Genomic DNA, 16640 nt, shown 5'->3' with positions numbered 1-16640 from the left:
CTATCATGGACTTAGCGCCTTGGACGCTAAGTCGGGCGGGGAGAAGCCTCCGTCCCCGGGCCGGGGACAAGCCTGCTCCTCAACAGAGTCAAGCTCAACAGGGTGTTCTTTCCCCGCTGAATCTGCCCCGTTCCCGGGAGGCGCCGTCACCCCTGGGAGTGCGGCGCGCTCTGAAAAAGGTTGTTAGTTTAACGTCAGGTACGCCGGGGGGCCACGTGCCGGCCCCGGCGTCCCGGACAAAAGGTTGGATCGAGGGTTGACTCTCAATAGATCGCGGTCATACAGCCGCTCTGCTACTTACGAGACCCTGACCCAGAATCAGGTCGTTTACGAGTCATTTGGCGCCAAGTTGTTCACAAACATGAAGTGCGCGTCCGGAGGGGGGCCGCCATCTTTTGGCGACCCCCCGTAAAGCTCAGGCGCGCGAGCAACCTGAGCCACCTTCGCCGCGAGCCCTTCCAGGCCGACCCAGAGCCGGTCGCGCCGCAGCGCCGCGGAGAAAGTGCGCCCGGCGAGGGCACGGCAGCGCCCGGGGCGGGGTCCCCCTGAAAGGGAGATCCCCGGCCGGGTTGAGTCCTCCGGGCAGACTGCGCGGACCCCACTAGTTTACCTCTTAACGGTTTCACGCCCTGTTGAACTCTCTTCAAAGTTCTTTTCAACTTTCCCTCACGGTACTTGTCCGCTATCGGTCTCATGCCGGTATTTAGCCTTAGATGGAGTTTACCACCAGCTTTGGGCTGCATTCGCAAACAACCCGACTCAGAGGAGACGTTGCCCCGGGGCGACGGGGGCCGCTACCAGCCTCACACCGTCCACGGGCTGAGCCTCTATCAGAAGAACTCAGGCCCCCGATCGACACCCGGGCGACAGCCGTCTCCTGTACGCCACATTTCCCGCGCCCACCGCGGGCGGGGATTCGGCGCTGGGCTCTTCCCTCTTCGCTCGCCGCTACTGGGGGAATCCTTGTTAGTTTCTTTTCCTCCGCTTAGTAATATGCTTAAATTCAGCGGGTCGTCTCGTCTGATCTGAGGTCGTAAAGCAACGGGTTGCTGGTGGCGGCTCCCCCCGTGAGCGAGGAGGCTCACCGAGACGCGGTGAGAAGACCGCCAGCCTCCCCAGGAACCGCCTCGCCCCGGGCTTCGCGACGGCCAAGCTCCATAGGTGCGTTCTGGAACAAGTCGGCGCCTCGCCCGGGAGACTTTTTCACAGGAGGGAGGCAGGGACGAGCCATACGCCTCCCGGGCCACGGGGAGGGGACAGGGAGGTACGACGCGGAGATCCAGGAGGAGGGGGCCCGCGCCGCCACCCGAGACGGAGCCTCGCGCTGGGCATCGCGACGGCCAAGCTCCATAGGTACGGTCTGGAGCGAGTCGGCGTCTCGCCCGGGAGACTTTTTCAAAGGAGGGAGGCAGGCACGAGCCAGACGCCTCCTGGGCTACGGGCAGGTGACAGGGAGGTACGACGCGGAGATCCAGGACAAGGGACCCCTCGCGGCGCCGACACTGCCCCAGGACCATGCCCCGGTTCCGGGCATGGTCCATAGCTACCCGCTGGCACTAGTGGCCACTTTCCCCCCACGCGAAATTTCACGCAGGGGAGAGGCCGTGAGCCCACAGCTTCCTGGGAGCTCTGGACTCTGAAGAAATCCTGGCTTTTTTCCGAATCCTCCAGGATTTGGGGCCTCTCGCGGCGCCGACACTGCCCCAGGACCATTCCCCGGTTCCGGGCATGGTCCATACCCGCTGGCACCAGTGGCCACTTTCCCCCCAAGCGAAATTTCATGCAGGGGAGAGGCCAGAGCCCCAGACACCCGGGGACCCGGGGGGGGGCACCGACGCGTGCGCACCCCCGGCCCGGATCCAACGAGCCCTCCACCGGCGCCGGGCGACCCAGGGACAGGGAGGTACCGCCCGTTTTGGCCCGAAAAAGAGCAGATCGACAAGCCGAAAAAAAGTTGAGATTTTCGGCCGGAGGTCCGCCAGGGGGTCCCCGCGGACCTCTGGAGGCCATACAAACACTATGGGAAAGCTATGGGAAACACAAAATTGGGAATATGTTCTGTAGATATTTTTGTGCAGGATGCTCAAGATGGAAGGCCTGAAAGGGTTAATGTGCATTCATCCAAAAGGAAAAAAGTTCCACTAGTGTAGAAAGCAGATCTAATGTATTTGATTTAATTTGATTTCTGTGCATGTACAATATCACAGTTTAAAGATTATGTTGTTCTGGGCAGGAAGGGGTTAATATTAAAAAATGCATAAATATTAAATCTAATGCACTGTACACATCCACTTACATGGATACACACTGTAGAAACCAAATTTAAGCATTTAGATCAAGTATTTTGCATGAAATACCATAGAAGTCTATTTTGGGTGAATTATAGTGTTTTGGGCATTAAGGGGTTAATAATTAAAAATGCTCAAGGGATTTCACTGGGCACCCTCTTGAATCCTTAAGAGGGGACCCCCAGCAGCAAGAATCAGTTGAGAAAAAAACTTTAACCGACAAAACCACGTTCAGCCAAAAATCCCCCTTTGACTCCCGGACTAACCCAACATATTTCATATAGAGCGTGCCAACGTGTCGTCACCACGGGGGGGTGTGGCATTGGGCGTGGCATTGGGCAATGTTAAAGGAGAATTTTGGACTAAGTTTTTCTTACCTTTTCTATGATGTTATGATATATTAGGATGAATGGTACAGTAGAACATTTTCATAACTCCATCCTGGGTCCGCCACAGCTTAAAACGTGCGTGGATAGGCCTTGCATTAGATCACATATTTTAATAGCTTTTTTATGCATTTTTTTTTTTTTTAAATCTAAGATTTCAATCTCGTCTAGCGAGATTTCTGTTTTTTTTTTTTTTTGGACAGTGTTCTGTCACTATGAACGTCAGATCTAAAAATAAAAATAAAATAAAAAGCTATTAAAATATGTGATCTAGCGCAAGGCCTATCCGCGCACGTTTTAAGCTGTGGCGGACCCGGGATGGAGTTATGAAAATGTTCTACTGTACCATTCATCCTAAGATATCATAACATCATAGAAAAGGTAAGAAAAACGTAGTCCAAAATTATCCTTTAAGTCAGGGCTACTCAACTTAAAGGGCAAGACCACTTTGGTAGAGTTTTGGGTTGTGTAGTTACCTTGCCATGATGTAACTCCAAAGGTGGACAAGAAATTAAAAATAATTGCTCCATTGATTAGAAATTGATAATTCAAAAATATGCTCCTCATTGACTTACATTGTACGGTAAAACAGCTCTCAAAGTCACTCTTTTAGCACATAAACAAACGCAAACAAAGTTGATTCAGACAATATAGAACATCACCAAACCCAGTACTGTTTTTTTTTATATAAAAATATTAACTTCCTGTTGATTTTGCTATTTTTATTAAGAAGAAAACCCGGACTGGATTCCCGGATCCGGATCCGGATCTTCAAATAGTAAAATCAACAGGAAGTTAACATTTTTATTTAAAAAAAAAACAGTACTGGGTTTGGTGATGTTCTATATTGTCTGAATCAGCTTGGTTCGTGTTCGTTTACGTGCTAAAAGAGTGACTTTGAGAGCTGTTTTACCGTACAATGTAAGTCAATGAGGAGCAAATTTAGAATTATCAATTTCTAATCAATGGAGCAATAATTTAAAATTTCTTGTCCATCTTTGGAGTTACATTATGGCAAGGTAACTACACTACCCAAACCTCTACCAAAGTGGTCTTACCCTTTAAGATGGCTCAGGGGCCACTCAGCAAAATACCAAAAGTCCAAGGGGCCGCCAGCTAAAAATGACGGTCCTATTTTGGATTTTGTAACACACACTACACATTGTTATTGTTATAAGAAAATGTACTTTTTGACATCATATTGAAAGTGTACCTGTTTATTTTGTGTGTATGTCCAGTGGCATCAGTTCAGCAAAAGCTAAGGTATGGCAAGGTTAGGGTTGCCAACTCCCAGAGATTGAATTAACGGACACCTATCCTAGGCGCGCGGCGAAGCGATAGTTCACCCCCAAAATGACATTTTTTCTATCTATTAGTCACCCCATGGAGACTTGATTTCATGGATATTTTTTTTAAGACACACCAGTCCTACTGGCAAGCACGGCTATTTAAGGCCCAGGTGTGCGTGATTACAATGGTTTTACTTGATCAACACCGCTGCCGAGTGACTTCGAGGTGGAGAGATAGTCTATTCACTCAGAAAACAAAGGTTACAACGTATAAACCAAACGTTCTCTATCGTATCGAGACTATCTCTCCATCCAACATATTTCATAGGTATGGGGAACTCTGTAAGACACCTCGTAAGGTAGCGAAGTGCAGGAGCTGGACGATGACATCAAAAAAGGCAGTAAGCTAATCAAATTAGAAAAGATTGTGATGAAAATGTCCTTGTTGCAATGAACAGCCAACTGATTTCCAAATGGATGTGTGGTTCACGTTAAAAAACACAATTACTATATGATTGAATGACAAAATAACAAGCTGACAAAGTGTCAAAATCAATCAAATCAAACCATCAGGGCTGACCAAACATGCTTGGTCGGCTTCAGACCGTCGGGCTGGCGGAGAGGCATAATACATTTATCATTATTCACAGCAGGCCATCGTGGGTCTAACCTACTTTGCATCTTGTCATTGCCAAAACATCTCCAGAATATATTTGCGTTTAATTCCACTTCAAATTGCCACATGATTTGGAATGAAGTGCAGAGGGTGTATTGGTTGATGTGATTCACCCTTGCCTAATGTAGCTGTTTTCAAAGCAACTTTGCAACACATGAACCCTTAGCGTCCCTTTTCTGGGGTGAACATTAGCTGAAAATAGCCGATCTACAAGCTGTAGAGTGTACTCAATTGTAAGTGCTCTTTTAGAGCGCTTTTGAAGGAGAGTAAGGATTCACACTTTTTTAAGTTTGTAGGGCATTCCGCATTTTGGTGGCATAGCAGTAGAATGAATGTAACCCCTTGTTTGAGCCAAATTTGGGTTGAACGTGATTTGTGGAGCTCCCTCTGGTGTTGTGATTGTGGATGTCTTTGACGTTTTTGAAGTAGTTTGACAGGTACATGGGTGCCATGGCCATCAACATTGATAATGCTGTGGTGACCTCAACTCGGACTGCGAAGAATCTGGGTGTGACCCTGGACGATCAACTGACGTTCTCGGCAAACATCGCATCAGTGACGAGGTCCTGCAGATTCCTGCTCTACAACATCAGGAGGATTCGCCCCTTCCTCACGGAGAAGGCAGCCCAGGTGCTCATCCAGGCTCTCGTCATCTCCCGCCTGGACTACTGCAACTCCCTCCTTGCTGGTGCTCCGGCATCTGCCATCAAACCTCTGGAGCTTGTTCAGAAAGCTGCGGCTCGTCTGGTGTTCAACCGCCCCAAGTTCTCCCACACAACCATCCTTCTCCGCTCTCTACACTGGCTCCCCGTAGCGGCTCGCATCCAGTTCAAAACCCTGGTGCTAGCCTATAGGGCAGTGAAAGGAACAGCTCCTTCCTACCTCCGGGCTATGGTCGATGCCTACACCCCTGCCCGACCACTTCGGTCTGCCACCTCGGGGCGACTGATTGCCTCGTCACTCAAGGGTCCTTCTGGCCGATCCACACGGTCACGACTCTTTTCTGTTCTGGCCCCACAGCGGTGGAATGAACTTCCCACTGATGTTAGGACAGCAGAGTCACTGCCCATATTTCGCCGCAGGCTGAAAACTCACCTCTTCAGGAAACACTACCCTTCCTCTCTGCCTGACCTACTTGTTGTTAACTAGTTGTACGAACGCTTGTTTTCTATTGCTGTATTGTTTATTGGATTATTGGATTGTTTATTGGATCTTGTTTAAGTCGATAGCTCATGCTCATTTGATTTAGCTATTTTGTCTCATCTGTTTAAGGAAATAGGTAGCTGATATATTGCACTTTTACCTTAGCGCGAGGTATACTCTTGGTTGCTTGTTTTTGCAGAAAATGCACTAAAGACTTCTGGTGATTAGTAGTTTTCGTTCCCTACCTATGTTGAATGCACTTATTGTAAGTCGCTTTGGATAAAAGCGTCTGCTAAATGACTGTAATGTAATGTAATGTTTGTGGTTTAGTAGACCAGGCCCATTGCAAGTTGCTGTACTCTGTCCTCTACCCTGAGCCATCCCAGCTTAGCAAAATGAGCAGAGGAGTTTTAGATGTAAGGTCAAGAAGTAGCCTGACCAGTTTGTTTTGGGAGGTCTGAAACCTTGTTTTTAAGGCCTTTGTGGTGCTCTGGTACCATGAGGTGCATGCGTAGTCAAAGTGACATTGGATGAGTGCTCCTGTTAAGAGTCCTCAATGTATTCCTACTGACCAGTGAGGAGATCCTGTACAAAGTCTCCTTCTTTGGTTGACTTTTTTGATTACTTGTGTTGCCATTTTTTCACTTGAAATATTTGCCTCTAAAATGCAACCCAGGTAGGTAATTTCCTCTTTTCTTGTGATCACCCACTTTTACTGTGAAGCCGTCGGCCTTGCAGTGGTTATGGTGGGAGTTTGAAGTAAAATGCTACTGAAAATAACTGTCCAAACTGTACTACCTGCATTGTTAACGTGTCGTGTTAATAAGGACTCGAACAAGTGGAAGGACTTTAAAATAAATTGTAAAAAATACAGGGAGCCAGTGCAGTGTAGCTAAAACAGAAGTAATATCCTCCATTTTGTCCTTTTTTCATTAAAAGCCCAGCAGAGTTCTATATTAGGCTGAGTTTTTTCTAAAGATTGTTATTTGTTTGTAAGACAATAAATGAGTATTACAGCAGTCAAGTCTTTAAAATTAAAGGATGGATGAGCTTCTCAGCATAAACGTTCTAAATGGGTCAACATTTATCTCCTGATGAAAAAAACAATTAGGACTCTTAACCCCTTATAAGATCCACATGGGGGCACCCAATCTTATTTTTTTATCAATTACACACCCCATTAAGCCTTGATTTCATGGATTTATTTTTGTTTTCGTGGCAATAAGACAATAATTTGATGACCGTGTGTATTTCCGGTAGGAGACACAAATAATCTACTTTGTGTCTCCTACCGGATACATTAGCCGGTAGGAGACGGGAATCAAATTATTAGCTTAGGAATGCGACAAAAACAAAAAAGAATCCATGGATTCAAGGCTTAATTCATAGGGTGTGCAATTGATAGAAAATAAGTAATTTTTTGGGTGAACTCCTCCTTTAACCCCTAGGATCCCCCCCCATAAGGTCCGCCCACAACCCCCTATAAAATCTCCTCCCCCCCCCATAAGATCCGCCCCCTTGCTCGCTCCCGCGGCGGCCCCCGGACATTTCTCGGCAGTGGACAGACTCTGGGCCACCGGAAGTTGTGGTACAACAGGTGAAAGCCGGTATTGCACTCGATGGAAACAAGGACGTTATATCACAAACGGGTTTATCCACTTCTTTAGTAAACAATACGGAACATTACAGAACACAAAGAGCCCATATGGTCGGGAAAAATCTGTGGCTTTGGGGTAAGCACTTTATATTTGGATTTTATACATTTATGGAGATTCACAGAAGGCTGGACTGTCAAGCCAATCAGGCTACCCTAAGGGAAGACAGTAGAGTAGTTAACGAACCATCCCATGTTCAATATGCCGTGCACTAGCTAATGCCCTCTGGGTGAGGGTTCACAGTCCCCAGCTGGAAATTAATCATATTTTGTAATTCATTTATCACTATGCTACAGTCCCAGCCTAGGGGAATCGACTCCCCTCTCTTACTCCCAAAAATCACCAGCAGCCAGATACATAAAATCCTTTTATTTTACATAATGAGACTTCAGGGTGGGTTGACACCAAAATAAGGAACACAATAAGCTAAGCAGAAACCACCATAACATTACCTATAGGCCAAAATGATATCAATACATTCAAAAAGTGTGCTCCTTGGAGAGCAGATCTCCGCCTGGCGGGGGGCTCGCAAGGTTTGGAGTTTGCAATCATAACCAATCTGAATGAAATATGAAATATCTGACTGAAACATCTTGATCAGATGACTCCACATATAATGTGTATTGATTTGAGTGAGTTTTGGACAAAATATGTAGCAGCTTAGCAACAAAATGTGTGTTTTGAAGAAAACGCAAAATGGTGGAAAATCTTTTCAGGAGGAAATGGGCGTGGTATGGAGGTTCTTCCTTGGCATACTGGGAGGGTGCTTGAATGTTTCACACCTCTATTGGTCGAGCAACATCAGAGCCCCCTCACTGTGAGACACCAGACCTACTGCCGTTATAATACAGTACAATACAAACACAAATGACTGCAGGGAAAACACTAAGATTTTATTGATAACATAACATTCATATTTAAAAACAATCATGTGAAAAGTAAATAGGAACTTAAAAATACTGCGTTAATTCCATTGATCCAAGCCGGTACAGGAACACAATCAATTGATTGAACATCAGAATAAATAACATGACGTTTAGATGGAACCAATTGTCTTTCTGTGGACAGCATCAGCACCGCCGCAATCTGGGAACCCATCGCCAACTGAAAATGAAAAACAGCGCCCTCTGCTGTTTGTTCTATGTCTGTTGGCTCTGGGCGGAAGAAAACTTAGAGCCAGAGCGCAAAGGAAACCGGTGTTTTGTATGCCTTCAACGCGTCACTTCCGGTTGGTGCGACTATGTTTTCATTCCCACTAACAATATTTCTACACGGAACACTAACACCACTTCTCCCAGAGAACATCGATCGTTTTGGTTATAAGCCCACTTGTTTCTATGATGAAAGAGTAAGTTAAAATGTGAATATCTTTCCGTGGTTTTGTCTGCTCCGCGGACGTTATTGTTAAATTAGTTTCGGTTTGTTTCGAGGGGGGAAGGATGGACGGACACGTGAATCCCGCCCACTACATTTGATTGGGTAAAGCGCGGCCCGCTTCCTGATCTGAAGGCACGCCCATGCGCACTCGTTATGACGAACCTCCCCGACAGATTCCAACGCAGTGCAGAATCTGTTCTTGAGAGATTAGCACCGCCGTGGCCGCACAGTGCATGATGGATAAGACACGGCAGGATTATTCAAAATGTTTCAAACTCTCTTTGCTTGATTCGCTCAAATCTAACTGTTCTTGTTTTTTTTTATAATTGATTGTATTTAGATTCTGAAAGCTCTTTATTTTATTTCATTGTTTCATTTTTTTATTTATTTTTTATATGACGTTATCATAATGTGTAATATACGTAGAATGGTCTAGGATGGTGTGAGAGCCCTCATGTGTATATTTTGTTGTTGTTTTTTGCCATTGTTTGTACGTTGTGCCTGAGGACCCCCTGGAAGACGAGATGATGCATCTCAAAATCCATCAGTCACTGTAGCTTATCTGAACTTTGTTTTGTTCATTTCTTTTTTGATAGCTCACAGCGGAGAGAGACAGGATTTTATGTTTGTATTATTACTACTAGTCCATACCCGTGGGGGGATATGCACACATGATCTGGCAACCCGGGAGGCAGTTCGTCCCATAGCTCGCGGGGCCATCCCACAGCTGGACAGCCGTAACCATGCTGACATGCTTTTACACAAAAACGCTGTTCCATGCACATCTGTGCAAATTCAGATCAATTGCTCCAGCCACTGAGGAGAACCGGGCAGAACAAATTTTGGCCCCACCACCTTAGCCTGGCATGGCCAGACTAATATCACTGCGTAGATATTAGTCTGGAATCTCTGTGTGGAACCTACATTTCCGAGGGTCAAATTCCAAAAATGCCTCTGGTGATAAACCCGCCCCATATTTGCATACTGGGCCCTGATTGGTCCCTCACAATTTCGGAGGGAGAGAAATCCAATCTCTTTTGAGAGGGGCCAGAACTAATCTGCCAAGGGCAATTCGTTTTTTGCAATGGCAGATTCGTCTGGACCCAGGCTATCACCACCTCACCACTACAGACAGAGCTTTGCAGAATTATAGTAGGATTTTCAGAACACACAACACAGTCGGCTGGTGTAACAGATCTCAATTGGTTAGGGGGATGAGGGCGAGTACACCGTTTATTCCAAAGAGAAAACACACACACACACACACACACACACACACACACACACACACACACACACACACACACACACACACACACACACACACACACACACACACACACACACACACACACACACACACACACAATGTGATTTTGGTCAAGTGCAATATCCAGTCATTGGTTTTCCCGTTTTCTTATCTTTTTAGATATATTGTATGTACTGTACTTATAGTGATCTTATCATTGACAAGAGACTTTTGTGACATGGTGAGACTTAATAGTTTATTGCATAATGCTGTATTTATTTTGTATGATTCTGCTATTTGGAGTCGGCGCACTAAACAAAATGTTGTTGTATTCTGAATACAATGACAATAAACATCTCACCTTATCTTAAAACAGTTTGTCTCTGAGTTGCCAATGAATATCAAACTATAATCAATATCAATTATCAAACTAAAAAATGAAACTCAATATGTTTTAGTAACATAATATTTAATGAAAGAAAGCATACAAGCAGACAAGTAATATACAGTGAGTCTTCAAGTTCCCACTGCCTACCTATGTGTGCAAAATAGAAATTAATTACATGACTTTCCCTACCAAGCAACATGCATTAAGCCTAATGGCACTAGCTGAGTCACATAACAAAGACAGGTATTGAATGGTGCATAGCAACCATCACTAATTACAATGTTGTGAAACAAAAGACATTCATAATGTATTATTTGTAGTCAAATTGATACAAATAGCAAGAACCCACACAATGCAATTCTTATGCATTATGCATTTCAACTCAGAACAAATCAGCAATTCTTCACGGCTAATTAGTAAAAGAAGGACAACAACTACCCTCAGGAGAATGAAAACGAAACTGCTGAGGCAGCTAGGCCGCAAAAATACAATACAATACAATTTAGACATTTAGCAGACCCTCTTAATCCAGAGCGATTTACAGTAAGCAAGGAAAACGTGAGGTAACACTGTACATCAAATGCATAGAAAAACCAAGAACCTATCATCAGTCTAAACTGTAAAATATCCAAAAAATGTATAATCTGTACATTGAAACAATGCCAGGTCATTGTTGACCTGGCATCTGTCTACATAACATGCTATGTAAATTACACTGCAAGGTCGTCACGGCTAGGGCAAGTGCTAAATTAAGTGCTACGGGCTAAGGTGGAGTCTGAAGAGGTGAGTCTTCAGATTACGGCGGAATATTTGGAGTGAGTGGTCATTACATGTCATTGCATGTCATTGCATGTTACCGCATGTGCATGTACAGTATGTAACGGTCTGTAGTTGCTACTCCTGTTTTTGCTTAGTTAGCTTTACATGGGTACATCATTAATGCATGAAGTCTGTTATTTTGTGGGTGTACAGGTGGGGTGGGAGCGGCCAGTTTTTGTTTTGTCAAGTTTGTTTTGTCCTGTTTCTGTATAGTATGCATGGATGTACTTATTGTATTGTTTTGTCTATTGCACTGTTTGTATTTTGGTCATAAGGACCCTCTCGAAAACGAGATGACACATCTCAAGGGGTTATCCTTCTAATAAAGGTACGATATATTGGGATTGAGTCTGCAGTTCTAACTGCAATGGGGAGTTGCGTTGTCCCGGATGTTTTAGGGAAGGTTCTGACAGCTTCCCTGTATCTTGTAGATTGTACCTGGAGTGTTGAATACTTAAAAACTAATGTACCTTTTTAACGTAAGGTTGGACTTTTACTAATATACCTTTTTTATGTAAGATTGGACATTACAAGATTAATGTAAAGTGCACTATTACCTCACTAAAGGAACTGTGTTACTTCTTCCTGTTCAACGGGTGCACCCCTCCATTCCTAAACCCCCCCACTCATACACACCCCCATTCCGAACCCCCCCCCCCCCCCACTCCTACACCCCCCCACTCCGAATTTTTTTTTCGGAGTGGGGGGGTGTAGGAGTGGGGTGGTTTTGAGAACCTGGAGTAAACCCTGCCATTCCGAAAAATAGATATAAAAAAATTGATATAAACTTTTTTTTTGCGGGGCTCCCCCAAGTGCGGGAGCCCTTTTTTTTTTTTTTATGTGTGAAAGTCTTCTGGCACAGCTGTTCACCCCCCCACCTGCGTGCCCCCCCCCACCTGCGTGCCCTGAGCTGCTGAGCTTATGCCCTTATATGGGTGAACGTATTCTTTTCTGACGCATCGGTCCACACTCTCAGGCTCACAGCCAGCCTCCCTGTTTATTTAGTTTTAGTGTTATTGCTTATTTTGTTATTGTTTATTTAGTGTTGTTTCTTTTGTTTGGTTTATTTTCATGAGATTATAGGCCTACAGACGGCATTCTATTATAACTTGCAGCACTGGCCCTATAGGCAAATAGGTTTTATTAAGTGCATTGCCCGATTGTTTTTAGCTTATTAAATGTTTTGTTACTTTTATTATTGATGAGATTACCCTGTTACCCTGATTACCCTGTAAAAAGGCAGAAACACTGTTTCTGCCTTTTTATAATTGTACAACAAACTTGTGTGAGGAGTAATATTATGTTCAGGTGGTTGGTTTACATTATAAATATTTCCTGGGGTGCTACTCCCCAGGTGTTGGCTATATTATATAATTATTCATACCGCCCTGCTACACTTGCATGCATGTAGGAGGTGGGTTAATAATTATTTTAATAAAAGTATATTTTCAGCTCATTCTGGTCAGTCCATGTTGTATTCAGAATAATAAAAAACATAGTGTCATTATTATTATTATTATTAGTAGTAGTATTAAGTTATTATTATTAGTACTACTACTATTATGCTATTATTACTGCTGTTATTATTATTATTATATTTGTCAGTGTGTTTGTGTGTGTCAGTAAAAAAGGCCATTGCGCATGGAGGGAGAGAGAGAGTGAGAGAGAGAGAGAGAAAGAGAGAGAATTTGGGATAGAGCGAGCATGTGTCTGTACAGAGAGAGAGAGAGCGTATTTGGGATAGAGCGAGCATGTGTCTGTACAGAGAGAGAGAGAGCGTATTTGGGATAGAGCGAGCATGTGTCTGTACAGAGAGAGAGAGCGTATTTGGGATAGAGTGAGCATGTGTCTGTACAGAGAGAGAGCGTATTTGGGATAGAGCGAGCATGTGTCTGTACAGAGAGAAAGAGCGTATTTGGGTAGAGTGACTAAATTAACGTGAATTAATGTATCCCCTAGCTGCTAGATTGATATTTAGATCTTAGTTGGTTCAGAGAAACGTGGCACATTTATCAGTACTGATTAATAATTATAATAATATTATAGATAATAATATAATCATTTAATTCCGACATGAACTCGATAGATAGATAGATAGATAGATAGATAGATAGATAGATAGATAGATAGATAGATAGATAGATAGATAGATAGATTAGGTGGGGGTGAACAGCTGCGCCAGAAGACTTTAATATTGCGCACCAGCTCCAGCTTGCAGCGCGTTATATACAATATAGAGGGGGTCCCTGCTTCATCTCTCTCTCAGCTATAGGGGGTCCTTGGGCTGAAAAGCCTTGTTACAGATGATAGATTAATTGACAGATAGATTAATTGACAGATAGATAGATAGATAGATAGATTAGGTGGGGGGGTGAACAGCTGCGCCAGAAGACTTTAATATTGCGCACGTGAAAAAAAAAATATATAAAAATAATAATAAAAAAAAATTTTTTTTGCAGGGCTCCCGCACTTCAGGGAGCCCCGCAAAATAAATAAATAAAATAATAATAATAATAATATCTATTTTTCGGAATGGCAGGGTTTACTCCAGGTTTTCAAAACCACCCCACTCCTACACCCCCCACTCCGAAAAATGTTTTCGGAGTGGGGGGGTGTAGGAGTGGGGGGGGGGGGGGCTTTCGGAATGGGGGTGTGTATGAGTGGGGGGGTTTAGAAATGGAGGGGTGCACCCAACTTTAACCTTTACTGAGTGTTAATTATTTGAATTTATTATTGACTTCACTAGAGCAGTGATGTTAAAAGGGTAGCATTTTGTCCTCAACATAGTGTGAATGTGCGTGCAAAGTTTGACTGCAATCGGACGCTGCGTTCATGATTTTCGGCATTTTGTTGAAAACAAGCCACTACTGCAAACTTTAGATGTGAATATGAAAAATTAAACAGATCCGTCTTGATCACATGACTATAGAGATCATGTGTACCGATTTGCGTGAAATTTGGATAAAATCGGAAGGAGTAATATAAAGAAATATGTTTTACATAAGTCGGCCTCCTGGTGGCGCTATAAAAGGCAGAGGTGAAAAATGCAAGGCAAAGGTTTTTCCTTGACCTTTAGGGAGTGCGCATACAGAGTTTTACACAGATCGGTGCAGTTATAGGTAAAACACAAATGGGCCTGTTATAGCGCCACCATGAGGCTGATTTGAACATTTTCAAGTGGCATTTCTTCCTCGGCCTAATGGGAATGTGCGTGCAAAATGTCATGGAAATTGCATGCTGTGTTCATTATTTGAGGCATTTTGTTCAAAACAGAGTACTCCTACAAACTTTGGAAGCCATTTTTAGCCAATCAAGATGGAATCTGAAAAATCTGAAAGAGTCGTTTTGTTTAATGACTATAGAGATGCTGTGTACCGATTTACATGATTTATGGGCAAAATCTGTAGGAGTACTGTCAAAAAATATGTTTTGCACAAAGCGGCCTCCTGGTGGCGCTATAACAGGCCTATGTGAAAAATGTGGGGCAGAGGTTCTGCTCTGGCATCCAGGGAGTGTGTGTGCACAGTTTGGCTGCGATCAAGCCAACGGTGCCGGAGATTAGCTGTCCACAAAATGACAGAATGACACACGGACGGACACCACACACACACACGGACGGACGGACGGACAGGGGGTAAAACATACTCTCTCGCCATGCCTTTCGGCCTGGCGGAGACAATAAAAACAAATGTGTGTATTGGGTCTGGATCGCCTCTAGTGAACTCTTGCAGTGTGTGATGCCTTGTCGGCGATCAATCGTGTAGTGAGAACCACAACGATATTATGAGAGCCGATTTCAAGAAAGAGACTTGTGTAGTGTGAAATGTTTAACGATCAGATGACTACCCGATCACTTTACAAGTCCTACAGTGTGTACCTGCCCTAAGAAAGGTATCGATAGATGTATCCCTATAAGAGCACATAAATCACACCTTGCCAAGAAACATTACCTTCATGGCAAAAGTGTGAGGTAAAATGGTAAAGGGTGCATTTCCTATTGTACCTTTATCCAAAGTGCTTTACAATGTGCATTACATTAAGCCATTCACACTCACACACACACACACACACACACACACACACACACACACACACACACACACACACACACACACACACACACACACACACACACACACGCCGGAGGAAACCAATGCAAAGCACCAACTTGCTCATGCAGGGGCAGTTCAGTGTCTTGCTCAAGGACACTTCGACACTAACCCAGGAGGAGCCGGGTTTGAACCGGGAACCTTCCCATTCCCAAGCAGCCACTCTGAGACTGTATCTCCTGAGTGAAGGTCGCCACTCTCACTCGAACGGGATCCCGTGGGCCGTTGCTGGAGCCCATCCTGGCAACCTCCTGGATCACACCAGCTGCATGCAGCCTCCTCTGGCACAGGGAGAGCCTCTGCTCCTGTGAGCCTGGTGAAGCTATGAAGAATTGCCTTCACACAGCAGTGGCAGGGCTGACTCCAATAACATGCCGGTAGATTAGCCCATTGGTTCTCTGGGGACCCCCAGGTCCTTGAAGGGGGGGGGGGGGGGGCCTACCAGGGGGTCCCCAGCAAGACTAGTTCATATGGCGTCACAATAATTTCTACCACTTTAACCATATTTTATACTTTGGCTATTCAAACATAGCAGATATACAAGCTTGATATACAAGCTTGTTATTTTTGAAAAATCGTGAACATTTGTGCAAATCTTTGAATATATATATATTTTTAAAGCAAACATTTGTTACTCAAATCATTACTTCTGGGGGGTCCCTGGAACGAAATATTTTGAGATGGGGGTCCGCGGCCAAATTCATTTTGGGGGTCCTTGGTGTGAAAAAGTTTGAGAACCACTGCATTAACCCATTAACACATTGATTGCCAAGATCGCATCGATGCGTTCTTTCAAATCCATCTCTTGAGTGCCAGCATTCAAAAGAACGCATTGATGCGTTCTTTTGAATTTTCATTGTTTAATCTGTGATCGCACGGCTGTGTTTATTTCTCATCAGCACTTTCGTTTTCCACTTACGTCACACTCACCAGGAGCCGGATGTAAAAAAAAAATCATTTCCGGGTCACATTGTTTTTCTCCGGTCATTTTCGTCCAGAATAGGGAAAAACACATTTTTTCACACGGTATAAAAAACGAACGGACAGCTCAACTTCTATTTTCTTTGGTCCGGGTGACTAACAGTCATCGTCTTCGTGTATCACATCGTTTTCAGGCCGATCAGCGGGTCAGGGATTGTCGAAAACATAACATCCGGTGAATGACAGGATATGACGTGGGCCTGTTTGGGAGGGGGCGAGCGAGGTGATCAATGTGTGTATTTGCTGCTCTCTACTGGTGGAACTGTCGTACGTGCTTGAC

The sequence above is a fragment of the Gymnoscopelus braueri genome (genome assembly GCF_963280865.1).
Source record: "Gymnoscopelus braueri genome assembly, chromosome: 8".
Classification (NCBI taxonomy): domain Eukaryota; kingdom Metazoa; phylum Chordata; class Actinopteri; order Myctophiformes; family Myctophidae; genus Gymnoscopelus; species Gymnoscopelus braueri.
Note: the sequence above shows the minus strand (reverse complement) of the source record.